This window comes from Phocoena phocoena, chromosome 14 (genome assembly GCF_963924675.1).
Source record: "Phocoena phocoena chromosome 14, mPhoPho1.1, whole genome shotgun sequence".
In the NCBI taxonomy this organism is placed as follows: domain Eukaryota; kingdom Metazoa; phylum Chordata; class Mammalia; order Artiodactyla; family Phocoenidae; genus Phocoena; species Phocoena phocoena.
This window is the reverse complement of record NC_089232.1, coordinates 38,875,139-38,891,264: the sequence shown is the minus strand read 5'-3', so window position 1 is coordinate 38,891,264 and position 16,126 is coordinate 38,875,139. Positions and strand designations below refer to the sequence as shown.

Here is a 16,126-nt window from a genome sequence, read left to right as displayed (position 1 = left end):
AATATGAGGGAAAATATAATATTTATAAAGATATGACTAGTAAATATTACAATGTCATGTAAAATAAGCATCTTTTACAGCTACAAAGGTGCTAACTGCTAAATCAAGATACAGCAACAAATCTGACTTGGCCAGAAATATCCAATTTCAGGACTCCAAAGGTAAAATGTATCCTACTTATCTACAATACATAAAAAGTCTATAAGAAAATGTAGATTTTTCTATTCTAAAACACTGACTTTTATATTTTTCAGGTATAAAGCATATAAACTCTCTTCTACTGCATCATCTTATCAGGGTAAATATATACAACCTAATTTTGAAACAGAAGGTAAAATAACACTGGAAGAATTCCTCTACATTGAGGTAACTTCTAATAAACTACACTATTTACTTCAATGCTCCTATTAAATTCAACAGTGTTCTTTACACAACTGCAGTACTTTAAGAACAAAAACATCATTTGATTTTGAGAAGTGAATCATCAATTATAAGTCTGCCGATTTTATAGATCTCACCTAAGAATATTTTAATATAGTATTAATTAACATTATAATTGGACTGTACTAACAGTTTATACTTGCTTTTTGTCAAGAAGTAACTATCAGATTTACACTTTTCCTAATGAAAATGTGATTAAAACATACTGTGTGATAAATTCCTTATTTGTACCAGCATAAATATTAATAAAATGGGATTTTCATAATAGATATAATTTTGGTTATTTTTAAGTAACAAGACCCATAAGAGATAATTATGTAATCCTGTAACTGAGGCAAAAGACACATAAGGCTCTTTTCAAGATGCACTTTATGAAGACACATCCAAAAGTCAGGAAAAAAATATTGACAGCTTTAGTTCCTGGTAAAAATGGTAGTGTGGAGTTGGTTCACAGACTCTTCTTAACTAGTTATTGAAAAGAAAAGAGAAGAAAAGAATGTCAGGGAAGATGGCAGAGCAGGAAGTACCAGGAATCCAGCTCTGTACCTAGGAAGCAACTATACTACTGGCAGAAACTGTCTGATGTAACTATTCTGAAACTCTGGAATAGCCAATTTGAACTCTTGTGCTCCCAAAGGAAAGCCTGGCTGGTAAACTGTTGTTAATGTTGGCCAATTTCAGCCTTCAGTGTTGATAGCAGCTACCCATTTCCTACTCCTTGACCCTACGGCAGGCAGCTGTGGGGACAGCAATATGTGACTCTGGTACAGTTTGTTGGAGCCATGATGGGCAATAATGATCTTGTCCAAATAATAATGTCCAAATAACAAACTTCTGTGTTCTGAATTCGGATTACTACACCTGATGGGTGAGGTATGGGCACAGAGGTTAGGTGCCATTGTTTCAACCCAAATCAGCGAGATTGACTACTGGGGGAATTAAAGGAGACACACCAGGGTTTTTTTTAGACATTCAATAACAACCAAATATGTAGAACAATTTAGAAAGGTACTGTACATTCCCAGGGAAAGACACAGCTCAGAAAAATACCTGAAAAGACCATGAGCTTTCACATTAGATCATTTTTAGGCTAGGTATCAATTAAAAAAGAACAAACTCTGAGAAAAGAAGAGAATCTCTTTTCCAAAGTTACCATACTATAAAATTCAATGTTTTCAACCAAAAAAAGAAGAAAACCAACACAAAGTATAAAAAGAAACAGGAAAATATGGCCCATCCAAGTAAATAAAATAAATCAACACAAATGTACCCATCATTTGTAGAATGCGCACCCATAGGAATTACTAGACAAAGACCTTAAAACACCTTCCCTTAAAGATGTTAAAAGAGCTCAAGGAAAAGGATGAAGACTGGAAAACAATGCATGAACAAAATGAGAATATCATTAAAAAGACAGAAATTATAAAAAGGAGCCAAAAAGAAATGCTGAAAAGTAAAATAACTGAAATAAAAAATACACTAGAGGGGCTCAAAAGCAGATCTGAGCAAGGAGAAGAATAAGCAAACTTGAAAACAGGAAAACTGAAGAAAATAGGACAACTGAAATTACTGAATCTAAGGAACAGAAAGAAAAAAGAATGAAGAAAAGTGAAGAGAGTCTAAGGGACCTGTGGGACACCACTCAGTCTACCAATACACTCATTGTAGCAATCCCAGAGGAAAAGAAAGGTACACAAAGTATATTTAAAGAAATAATGGCCAAAAGCTTCTCAACTTGAGGAAAGACGTAAGTCTACAAATCCAAAAAGTTCAACACACTCCCAGTAGGATAAACTCAGAGAGTTATACCAAGAGATACTATAATCGAACTGTTAAAAGCCAAAGACAATAAACTAATCATGAAAGCAGGAAGAGATAAGCAATTCACATAAAACAGATACCCTATAAGACTATCAGCCAATTTCTAATTGCAAACCTTGGAAGCCAGAGGAAGAAGTATGATATACAAAGAGTGAGAGAAAAAACTTTCGACTGAGAATTCTACAATTGGCAAAATCTGTCCTTAAATAATGAGAAATTAATACATTTCCAGATAAACAAAACTAGACCTGCCCTGCAAGAAATGCAACAGGAAGTCCTTCAGAATAAAATGAAAGGAAGCTAGACAACAGTGAAGAAATAAACATCTCTGTAAAGGTAAATAGACAGACAATTAAAAGCTAGTATTATTATAGTTTTCATTTCTAACTCCATTTTTTTAATTCCTACATGATTTAAAGAACAAAAACAAGAAAAATTATTATTCTACACAACTGGGCACAAATTATATAAAACTGCAATCTGTGATATTAATAGCAAAATAAGGGGGATGGAGCTGTACAGAAACAAAGTTTTCGTATGGTATTTAAGTTGGCATAAATTCAAATTAGATTGTAAAAACTTCAATATGTCAATGTAATTACCACTTTATACACAAAATATCTATAAAATACACACAAAAGGAAATGAGATGGTAATCAAAATATTTCACTATAAAAAAATCAACTAAAAAAAGAAGGCAGTAATGGAGGAAAATAATGGACAAAAATACTATAAAGACCTATAAAAAACAAACAGAAAAATGGCAGAATTAAACTCCTCTTTGAGTAATTATTTTAAATATAAATGGTTTGGGGAGAGAGATAAATTATGAGTTTGGGGATTGAAATATACACAATACTATATATAAAAAGTAGATAATTAAAAAGGACCTACTGTATCGCACAGGGAACTATACTCAATATCTTATAATAACCTATAATGGAAGAGAATTTTAAAATATATATATTTATATATATGTATAACTGAATCACTTTGCTGTATACTTTGCTGAAACTAACGCAACACTGTAAGTCAACTATATTTCAATAAAAATGTTTTTAAAATAAATAAATGGTTTAAACACTCCATTCAAAAGACAAAGAACAGCAGAATGGGTTAAAAAACATGATACAAATATACAATGTCCTTAAGAGATTCATTTTACATCCAAAGACACAAAATGGAGAGGATGGAAAAAGATATTCCATGTAGATAATGAGCAAAAGAAAGCTGGGCTGACCATACTAATATCAAGTAGTTTTAATTTTTTAGAAGTTACTAGAAAAAGAAGAATTATCACATACTCCAACAACCCCACTCCTGGGTATATATCCAAGAGTTAAAAGTGGGATTTCAAAGAGATATTTGCACACCCATGTTCACTACAGCATTACTTACAGCAGCTAAGACGTGAAAGCTGCACAAATGCCCATCAACAAATCAATGTATAAATACAATGTGGCACATACATACAACAGAATATAATTCAGCCAAAAAGGGGAGGAAATCCTGTCACATGCCACAGCGTGGGTGAACATGGTGAACATGGGTGAACTCTGAGGACATTATGCTGAGTGAAATAAGCCAGTCACAAAAGGACAAATACTACAGGATTCCACTAATATGAAATATATAGACAGAATGATGGAAGCAGAGTCAAATGATGGATACCAGGAGATGTGAGGAAAGAGAATTGGGGAGTTGTTGTTCAATGGGTGCAGGCTTTCAGTTTTGGAAGATGAAAAAGTTCTAGAGATCTGTTACAATATATTCATAACAATATGAATATAATTAACACCATTAGAATTTTTTAATGGTTCAGAGGGTAAATTTCATGGGTTTTTTTCCCTACCACAGTTAAAGATTTAAAAAAAAAAAAGGTTAACAGAGACAAAAGGTAACATCATTCATTAATAAAAGGTTCAATATAGCAAGAATATATAATAAACACTGAAGAAAAAATTGACAGAAATTAAGGGAGAAATAGAAAGTTCTACAATAATAGTTGTAGATGTCAATAACCCACTTCAATAATGGATAAAACAACTAGACAGAAGAAAGGAAAGAGAAAACTCGTAGAGCACAATAAACCAATTACACCTAACAGACATACAGAGAGAACATTCCACAAAACAACAGCAGAAAACATTCTTTTCTAAAGAATGTATTCTTTTCTAAAATACAGTTTTCCAGGACAGACCATATGTTAGGCCACAAAACACGTCTCAAGAGATTTAAAAAGATATGTGTTTTCTCTGGCCACAAAAGGATGAAGTTAAGAAATCAATACTAGAAGGAAAACTAGAAATTTTACAAATACATGGAAATTAAATAATACATTCTTAAACAACCAATAGGTCAAAGAAAAAAATGACAAGGGAAATCAGAAAATATTTAGCAACAAATGACTTGAAAAAAACAACAAAATACATGGGATGCAAAAAAGCACTGCACAGAAATTTATTAAATGTAAACGTAAATTTAAAAAGATCTAATTATCAACAACCTAATTTTATCATTTAAGGAACTAGAAAAATAATAAACTAAACCCAAAGCTAAAAGAAGGGAAATAATAAAGATGAGAACACAGATAAATAAAATACAGATTAGGAAAACAATTTTTAAAAATTAACAAAACCAAAAGCTGGTTCTTCTAAAGATTCACAAAATAACAAACATTTTGCTAGACTGACTAAAAAATATTTTTAGAAGAGGAGAGAGAAGGTGTAAATAGCTAAAATCAGAAATGAAAGTGGGATATTACTACCAAACTTAGAGGTTAAAAAAATATATATAAGAAAATACCATGAACAACTGTATGCCAAAAAAATTCCTCACAAATTACCTAAATTGACTCAAGAAAAGGAAAATGTCAATAGAGCTTTAACAAGAGACTGAGTCAGTAATCAACCTCCCAACAAAGTACTAAAATACATGGTCTTAACTAGTGAACTCTACCAAACATTTATAGAAAAATTATCACCAATCCTTCTCAAACCCTCCCCCCAAACTGAAGAGAATGCAATACTTCCTAACTCATTCTATGAGACTAGCACTGACCTGATACCAAAGCCTTCATTAAGAACTGAAAATCACAGAGCAGTACCTCTTTCAATGATACTAAAGTTCTCCACAAAATATAAGCAAATCAAATACAACTGCATACTAAAAGAATTTTCACTGTGACCAAGTGAGATTTACTACAGGAATACAAGGGTAGTTCAATAAGAAAAACACTTACTGTAACACATCCTATTAATAGAAAGGAAAAAAGCCACATAATCTTCTCAACTGATGCAGAAAAGGCATCTGACAAAAATCCAACACCTTTTCATGCTAAAAACTCTCAGAACTTTAAGAATAAAGAAAAAGTCCACAGCCAACATCACACTCAGTACCCAATAACTGAAAAAATTTCCCCTAGGATCAGGAACAAGACAATGATGCTCACATTCATCACTGCCATTCAACACAACATAGAAATTCTAGCCAGAGATATCAGACCACAAAAATAAATAGCAAATCAATTGGAAAGGAAGATGTAAAACTATTCATAAATGACATGATTTTATACATACAGAAAGCTAGTACAGCTAATAAGCAAATTCACAAAGTTATACAGTACAAGCTCAACAAGCGAAATTCAGCTGTTTCTATATACCAGCAGTGAAATACCTGACAAGAAATTTAAGATAGCAATTCCATTTACAATAGCATATAAAGAATAAATACTTAGAAATGAAACAAAGTAGGTGAAAGACCTATACAGTGAAAACTACCAAACACGTCTCAAAGAAATTAATGACTTAAATAAATGGAAAGACATCCTATGTTCATGAATAGGAAGACTTAACATTGTTAATACTACCTAAAGCAATCTACGGATTCATCACAATTCCTATGAAAATTCTAAGAGCCTTTTGGCAGAAATGGAAAATCCAGTGCTCAAATTCATATGGAGTTCTGAAAAGCCAAAAACAATCTTCAAAAAAAAGACTTTGAAACACAACAAAAATAGAGTAATTAAAACAGTGTGGCAATGGCGTAAAGACAAACATAGAACAATGGAGTAGAATAGAGAACCCAGAAAATGTAACCTCACATAAATGGTCAAATGATTTTTCAACAGTGCCAAGACCATTCAACGGAGAAAGGACAGGCTTTTCAAAAAAAAAAAAAAAACAACGGTGCTCAGAAAACTGGATACTCACATGCAAAAGAGTTAATATAGACCTTTACCTTATCCCCCACACAAAAATTAACTCAAAATGGATCAAAGAGCTAAACTCAGGACATATATAAAACTTTTTTAAGAAAACACTGGATAAAATCTTCACAACACTCGATTTGACAACGGTTTCACTTGTATGACACCAGAAACACAGGCAACGAAAGAAAAAATATATAATAAATCAGACTTCATCAAAATTAAGATTTTTTTTTGGGGGGCTGTGTTGGGTCGGGTCTTAGTTGCATCACATGGGATCTTTCGTTGCGGCGTGAGGTTTCTTCGTTGCAGTGCTCAGGCTTCTCTCTAGTTGTGGCATGCAGGTTTTTTCTTTCTCTAGTTATGATGTGCAGGCTCCAGGGCATGTGGGCTCTGCAGTTGTGGTGCATAGGCTCCAAAGTGCATGTGCTCTGTAGTTTGCGGCACTCAGGCTCTCTCATTGAGGCGTGCAAGCTCAATAGTTGTGGTGTGCAGGCTTGGCTGTCCTGCAGCATGTGGAATCTTAGTTCCCTGACAATGGATTGAACCCACGTCCCCTGCATTGCAAGACCGATTCTTTACCACTGAACCACTAGGGAAGTCCCCAAATTAAGACTTTTTTGTGCGTCTAAGGGTACTTCCAAGAAAGCAAAAGACAACTTACAGAGCTGGAGAAAATATCTGCAAATTACGTATCTGATAAGAGATTAATATCCAGACTATATAAAGTACTCCAAAAACTTAACAGAAACTCTCAAACCACCCAATTCAAGAACAGGCAAAGGATCAACATTTCTGGCACTTCCCTGGGGGCGCAGTGGTTAAGAATCTGCCTGCCAATGCAGGGGACACTGGTTTGAGCCCCGTGCTGGGAAGATCCCACATGTCGCTGAGCAACTAAGCCCGTATGCCATAACTACTGAGACTGCGCTCTAGAGCGCACAAGCCACAACTACTGAGCCCACATGCCACAACTATTGAAGCCCGCGTGCCTAGAGCCTGTGTTCTGCAACAAGAGAAGCCACTGCAATGAGAAGCCCGCGCATTGCAAGAAAGAGTAGCCCCTGCTCGCCACAACTAGAGAAAAGCCCGTGTGCAGAAACGAAGACCCAACGCAGCCAAAAATAAATTAATTTTTTTAAAAAAAGGATAACCATTTCTCTGAAGAAGATGCACAAATGACCAATAAGCACATGAAAGGCTGCTCAACATCATTAGTCATTAAGATGCAAATAAATGCAAATTATAACCACAATTAGATACCACTTCATAACTACTAGGATGGCTAAATTTTTTTAAAAAGACAAAAGTGTTGACAAGGATGTGAAGTAATTAGAACCTGCCTGTATTGCTGCTGGGATGTAAAATACTGCAGTTGCTACAGGTTAAACCTAGATTTACCATATGACCCAAAAGTTCTACCCTGAGGTACATATACAGATGAACTGAAAGCAGAGATTCAAACATGTATTTGTACATCCATGCTCATAGAAGTAATTATCTACAATAAACATCCAAAAGGTGGAATTGACTCAAATGTCCACTGATGGATAAATGGATCTAAATGTGGTATATACATACAATGGAATATTATTTATCATAAAAAGAAAAATTTTATATATGCTATAACATGGATGAACCCTGAAAAAACTGTGTTTAGTAAAATAAGCCAGACACAGACAAATACTGTATGACTCCATCAAATGAGGTACCTAGAATAGGCAAGTTCATACAGACACAATGTAGAATGGAGGAAATCAGAAGCCCCCTGGGAAGGAGGAATGGAGAGTTATTATTCAACAGGTACAGAGTTTTTACTAGGGATGCTGTCAAAGTTTTGGATACAGACAAATGATGGTTAAAAAAAACACTGTGAATGTATTTAATGCCACTGAACTGTACACTTACGAATGGTTAAAATGCTAAATTACTGGTTAATTATATTGTATATATTTGTACCACAATAAAAAATGTTTAAATAAAGGAAAAAATATATGTTAAAGGCCATCAACCAAAAACTCAAAACAAGTTAAAAAGAAAAACCCTCACGGGATTAATGAACACCTGAACATGAGAGAAATGTTCTACCAACAAAAAATGATAGGATACTATCTTTGTAAAATATTAAAAATAAAAGTTGTTTGTTCAGAAAATGACTACTCTCCATGTATACTACACAGTTCTGATGGAAAACAAAAGAGTGGCTCTAGTAATATGACATTCAATCAAACTCTTCAAGTACAAAGAAATCAGACATCTCAAGTGTGTAGAAACCCAGAACAAAATATCCATAAATTTCTCTTCAGAGACCAGGGGTGTAGATAATCGAGAGGACAGGACTGCCGGTTGACCTTTAAACTAAAACTGGGGAAGCAGTGGCTCCTCACTACCCTCCATCATTAGAATATATGTTCGGCCTGCCTGCCATTCCCAAAGTGGGAGCTACTCCAAGGACATAACCTTGAGAGAGAGTAAGGAGTTGAGACCATCTGGATAGTATTTATGCCTAAACCCAGTTAAGGCCTCTCATAAACTTGTAAGATTTGACAGGTGAGTGCAGAGATCTACTCATCTTGCAGCCACTGAAGACAAGCCTCATAAGTTAAGTTCCCTTGCTTATTAAACCTGCCACCTACCAATCTGGAGTGATCTCTGCCTCTTTCTTCAGTTTCTCCCTGACCTCTGTGTACAGGGCCAGTTTACAAACCAACAAGGGAAAACAAAAGTCTACTCTGTGAATTATACGAGAATAAACACAAATTAACCCTGGAATAAGGAAAAAGGAATGAGAAAAACAGGAATGAAGGAAAAGAATATGTGGTAAATCATATAGCTAAATACAAAATTAACATTAAACAACTGTGGAAATTATAATTTATAGTATATAACTTAAAAGTTACATAACTTGATAAAATAAAAATAACATAATAAAAACTGCAAGTGGAAAATGAGAGAAAAATGATGAGAATTTCCTCATCTTCCACAGAGGAAAATCAATCGTTACTGTATTTTAGAATGAAAAGAAACACACCCACAAAGAAAATGAGCATCAATAATAGGTATGAGGGACTTCCCTGGGGTACAATGGTTAAGACTCCGTGCTCCCAATGCAGGGGGCACAGGTTCAATCCTTGGTCAAGGAACTAAGATCCATATGCCGCAGAGTGCAGCCAAAAAAAAAAAAATTACTATTAATAATAATACATATGAGATTTCAACAAATTTCTGAATGACTGAAATGAATGGGAATACATTTTTAAATGTACAGGTAGAGAAAGCTGTAGCTCAGAGTAATTTGTGAGTGAGCTGCAGAGGAGATAGGTCTATCTTCCCACTGTAACTGGGGAAATTTCTGAACTCATCTGAGTACCAGATCTGATGGACAGCAGGAGTGAGACATGAACATGAAATCCTCTGTTTTCTCATTCCTTCCTCTGTTTCCCATTCCCAGGAGTCCATCTGAGAGCTGTAATGGAAAAATATTTCACAACACCCAAGAACATCTAGGCCACTTACCAGTCGTCTTCCTTAAGTATGGATAGCAAAGGCATATGGAAAGACCCAACAACATAAAAGAAAGAATACAGTACAGACAAGAGGTTTGAATATGTAATACAAGAAGGAATCATCATTCATATTAACAGCTCCTAAAAAAGCAGGAATGAATATAATTCAAATCATAAGATGTAACATAGAGGCAGATACTGCAGTGGCCAGATTATAATTCAAGTACAATCATTAACTTCACATGCTAACAGTATGCAATGTCTTATAAAACAGTAATCTAGGGCTTCCCTGGTGGCGCAGTGGTTGAAAGTCCGCCTGCCGATGCAGGGGACACAGGTTCGTGCCCCGGTCCGGGAAGATCCCACGTGCCGCAGAGCGGCTAGGCCAGTGAGCCATGGCCGCTGAGCCTGCGCGTCCGGAGCCTGTGCTCCGCAATGGGAGGGGCCGCAACAGTGAGAGGCCCGCGTACCGCAAAAACAAACAAACAAACAAACAAAAAAAACAGTAATCTAAATGTGTGTACAAATATACATGCAGAAGCTAATAACCAAGAGAGTGTATATCAGCATTTCTAAAATTAGTCATCACATAAACCCTTTGAGAATCTGATGAAAATTATGAACTATTTCCCCTCAAAATATACATAATGCACATTTGAATCAGATGACATTTAAGTTCCTTCTAAATCCTAGGGAATTTTACTTCTGTCATTGACACATGAAAATCTATTCCCAAAAAGCTATTAGCTGCATTTTAAGATAAGATTATTATCTCAGGAAGTTACATAAATTTATGTGTAAGTTCTTCAAATATGGAAAGCATTTAACAATAAATTCCAATACAGTGGAAAGATTCTGAAGTTTATTTATTTGATGTCCTATGACTAAAAGATTTTATGGTGAGAGGGTATGAAGAGGGAGATGTAGAGAGGTAACTCAGTCAAACCAGAATAATAAGTAACTTTAAATGGCAGAGAAAGTCATTTAAATGTCTAAATGTTTACTGTTTACTTTATACACTAGTTTTTATATGTACTGAAAAATTAATAAACACATGTAAAATTTTCACAGTCTACATAAACATAGACAATAAAAGTCTCCATCTACTTCAGGTCACTTCCCCAAAAGCAAACCTGTGAAATTTTCTTGTCTGATTTTCCAAAATAGTTCCAGACAGTCACAAGTACAAAGAGTACATATACGTGTATATACATCTCCTTTTTATAACTGTTTTAATACGCAGTGAAAGAATACACTGTGTACTTGCTGTCTTCTCTTAATAAAATAACTACTGTTTTAGATAAAATAATATTTAATAAATAGTGTTTAATAAAAATATTTCTTGGAGGTTGTTCCACATAAGCATAATACAGCAACTTCAGTCCTTCTCTTGGCCACAGAACATTCTATTAAACAGATTTCCCAAAACTTATTTAACTAGCCCTACAGTGACAGACATTCGTGATCTGCTAGTATAGTTAATGTTGTATCAAACATCTTCATGTACATGTACTTAGAGGATAAATTACCAGAAAGAGAACTGCTATACTGTTCTCCTAAAGCTATACCACACTCTGGTCAATACAGTGTATTGTTAAACATAATGAGAATTACCCAATACATGAAAATGCTATTATGTTAGCTGAACTTACGTTTAATTATAATCAAAGATAAGCATTTTTCAAATATTTATAAACTACTTGTTTTTTCCCAATCAATTTCCCGTTTATCACCTTTGTCTTTTTTCTCCTTGGATTCCAATGTAAGAGTTGTGATACAAACAATGAAAAAACCAGCAGCCAATCCAATTATTACTGAGTGAAGTGTGTGTACCAAGTGAGCAAAGTGACCTCAAAAACTTACTCCAGAGGGAAGGAAAAAAAAACTCACGCAAGACTCTGTATGAAACCAACCAACCCTGGACGCTTGGAAGTCAGTTACAGTTGGTGCTCAAATAAAAAGAACTCAAAATGTAAAAATTCCTGATAATTATACATCTGTGGTATATTCAAAAGTAAAGCAGTAACAAAACACAGAAACACCCAAATAAAATGACCTTTAAAATATACTTATTTAATCTTGTTAAACTAACTTTTATAGATATTTTAAGTTGTTTCAGACTGTATCACAGATTATGCCAGAATTTTAAAATCATTTCCTTATTAGGTTACTTGAAACGCTTGCTAGGGTAAAACACTAAAAGTTTTAATACACCATATTATTAATTATAAATTTGATGAATTTCACCTTCAATAAACAGTGCTTCACTATTCTTAGTTATTTATTCTATATTACTTACCATATCACTGTTCTCATATTTTGCTTGCCTTGCTATGAACAAAATAAAATTTAAAAATCTACTAAAAAGAACATTTTCTTAAAGTTATGAAAGAGAACTTCCGAAGTATTTTAGGATTACTCTGAAATATGAACTGCTTCATTAATGTGTTAAAATGATAATGATGTATAAATAGACAATATTAAATATGAGAATTTTAAAAAACTATATTGAAAAATTACCACAACCAATATAAGGTCTCAAGGCACACAATTATTAAAAATCAAAAATTTGAAAATGCTTAAGTATATAAAAAGTATATATGCAGTGATCATTAAGTATAAGGAAGAAATAAAGTATAATGGACGAAAGCAAGTAATATAAGGGGAGAAATGGCTATTTTAATAGCAATAATAAATAAAATTAAAATCCTTAAGAATAAGCTTAACATGAAATAAAATCTATACACAAATAACTCTGAAATGCTGAATGAAACAAAATAAAACAAATGGCATATCGTGCTTTGGATAGGAAGACAACTTCACCTCTCAAAATAATCATTATAACAGTAAAAACAACAATATTTTTAAAGAAGAATCGATGTTAAAATTCACATGGAAAAATAAGAGACATAAAGATTCTTTTTAAAAAATATAAGGAGAAACGATCAGCCTTGCCAGATAATAAGAAATATTACATAAACACAAGGGGGAAAAAGAAAATACATTAGTATGAAACCAAGGACTAGCAAATGTCTTCTTGATGGCCCAGACAATAAATATTTTAAGATTACAGGTGATATGGTCTCTGTTACAAATATTGCACTCTGCCACTGCACTGTGGAAGCAGCCACAGACAAAAATATGCAAAAGAATAGGCAAGGCTAAGTTGCAAGAAAACCATTTACAAAATCAAGTGGCCAGCCCACAGGTCATAAGTTTACCAATCTCTGATATATAGATCATGACTAGATATACCAATAGGTCAGTCTACAAAGTCCAGAAATTGACCCAGTCAAGATAAAACTGGTATCTCAAATCAGTGAAGAGAAGAATAATTACTGAACAAATGGAATGGGGACAACTATATAACCAAAAAATGGGGGGAAAATGCTGGATACGTACATGACCCTTTGAACCATGATAAATTCCTATTGGATCGAAGATTAAAATATAAAATTGAAACAAAATGTACACAAAAGAACTAAAGGGGAATTTTCTTGTAATCTTGAAATGCATTTCAAACCATAACACAAAAGCCACAGGCCATGAAAAATTCAACCACAAGTGTGAAACCACAAACTTGAAACTCAACTGCAAAAACCACCTTAACTAAAACAGCAAGAAGACATCAAAGCAGAATGTAGGCATAACTCATAACACAAACAAAAGTCTGATTTCACTGATATATAAAGATCTCCTACAAAAAAGAAAATAAGTAAAGCAACTGATAAATGGCAAAGAATATAAACATCACCAGAAAAGGAAACAAAAAGGGTTGTTAAGCACAAGATTTTCAACCTGATTCATACAAAAGAAATCCGAATTTAAAACATCAATGAAAACACTTTTCACCCATCAGTTTAGCAAATAAAAAGAAGTTTAAGAACATGATTTTTAAAAAGAAGAAAAAAAAAAGATCTAGCAGCCTATTCACTTCTCTGCAGGACTCTCCCCTCCAGCTGGCTCTGGTCCCCTTCCACAAGCTGTGTGGCTGACAGAGTCTTGGTGCTCCAACCTGATGTCAGGCCTGAGCCTCTGAGATGGGAGAGACAAGTTCAGGACACTGGACCACCAGAGACCCCCCAGCCCTATGTAATATCAATCAGCAAGAGCTCTCCCAGAGATCACCATCTCAACGCTAAAACCCAGCTCCATCCAACGGCCAGCAAGCTCCAGTGCTTGATGCACCATGCCAAACAACTAGCAAGACAGGAACACAACCCCACCCATTAGCAGAGAGGCTGCCTAAAATCATACTAAGTTCACAGACAACCCAAAACACACCAACGGATGCGGTCCTGCCCACCAGAAAGACAAGATCCAGCCCCACCCACTAGAACACAGGCACCAGTCCCCTCCACCAGGAAGCCTACACAAGCCACTGAACCAACCTCACCCACTGGCGGCAGACACCAAAAACAACAGGAACTACGAACCTGCAGCCTCTGAAAAGGAGACCTCAAACACAGTAAGATAAGCAAATGAGAAGACAGAGAAATATGCAGCAGATGAAGGAGCAAGGTAAAAACCCACCAGACCAAACAAATGAAGAGGAAATAGGCAGTCTACCTGAAAAAGAATTCAGAGTAATGACAGTAAAGATGATCCAAAATCTCAGAAATACAATGGAAAAAATACAAGAAACGTTTAACAAGGACCCAGAAGAACTAAAGAGCAAACAAACAATGAGGAACAACACAGTATACTAAATTAAAAATTCTCTAAAAGGAATTAATAGCAGAATAACTGAGGCAGAAGAACAGACAGTGACCTGGAAGATAAAACAGTGGAAATAACTACTGCAGAGCAGAATAAAAAAGAATGAGAAGAACTGAGGACAGTCTCAGAGACCTTTAGGACATTAAACGCACCAACATTCAAATTATAGGGGTGTCAGAAGAAGAAGAGGAAAAGAAAGGGCCTGAGAAAATATTTGAAGAGATTTTAGTTAAAAACTTCCCTAACCTAGGAAAGCAAATAGTCAATCAAGTCCAGGAAGGAGAGTCCCATACAGGATAAATCCAAGGAGAAACATGCCAAGATACATATTAATCAAACTATCAAAAATTAAATACAAAGTAAAAATATTAAAAGCAGCGAGGGAAAAGCAACAAATAACATACAAGGGAATCCCCATAAGGCTAACAGCTGATCTATCAGCAGAACCTCTGCAAGCTAGAAGGGAGTGGCAGGACATATTTAACGTGATTAAAGGGAAAAACCTACAACCAAGATTACTCTACCCAGCAAGGATATCATTCAGATTTGGTAGAGAAATTAAAACCTTTACAGACAAGTGAAAGTTAAGAGAACTCAGCACCACCAAACCAGCTTTACAACAGATGCTAAACTTCTCTAGGCAGGAAACACAAGAGAAGGAAAAGACCTACAATAACGAACCCAAAACAATTAAGAAAATGGGAATAGGAACATACATATTGATAATTACCTTAAATGTAAATAGATTAAATGCTTCAACCAAAAGACATAGACTGGCTGAATGGATACAAAAACAAGACCCATATATATGCTGTCTACAAGAGACCCACTTCAGACCTAGGGACACATACAGACTGAAAGTGAGGGGATGGAAAAAGATATTCCATGCAAATGGAAATTACAAGAAAGTTGGAGCAGCAATTCTCATATCAGACAAAATTGACTTTAAAATAAAGATTATTACAAGAGACAAAGAAGGACACTACACAGTGATCAAGGGATCAATCCAAGAAGATAAAACAATTGTAAATATTTATGCACCCAACACAGGAGCACCTCAATACATAAGGCAAATGCTAACAGCCATAAAACGGGAAATTGACAGTAACACAATCATAGTAGGGGATTTTAGCACCCCACTTTCACCAAACAGATCATCCAAAATGAAAATAAATAAGGAAACACAAGCTTTAAATGACACATTTAACAAGATGGACTTAATTGGTATTAACAGGACATTCCATCCAAAAACAACATTATGTACTTTCTTCTCAAGTGCTCATGGAACATTCTCCAGGACAGATCATATCTCTTCGGTCACAAATCAAGCCTTGGTAAATTTAAGAAAACTGAAATCATATCAAGTATCTTTTCCAACCACAAAGCTATGAGACCAGATATCAATTACAGGAAAAAACTATGAAAAATACAA

At 34.7% G+C, this 16,126-nt stretch overlaps 1 protein-coding gene across 1 annotated transcript in view; it reads right to left on the bottom strand.

The window, feature by feature from the left end:
- USP34 (ubiquitin specific peptidase 34) overlaps positions 1-16,126 on the bottom strand; it is a 184,399-nt gene that overhangs the window by 133,508 nt on the left and 34,765 nt on the right.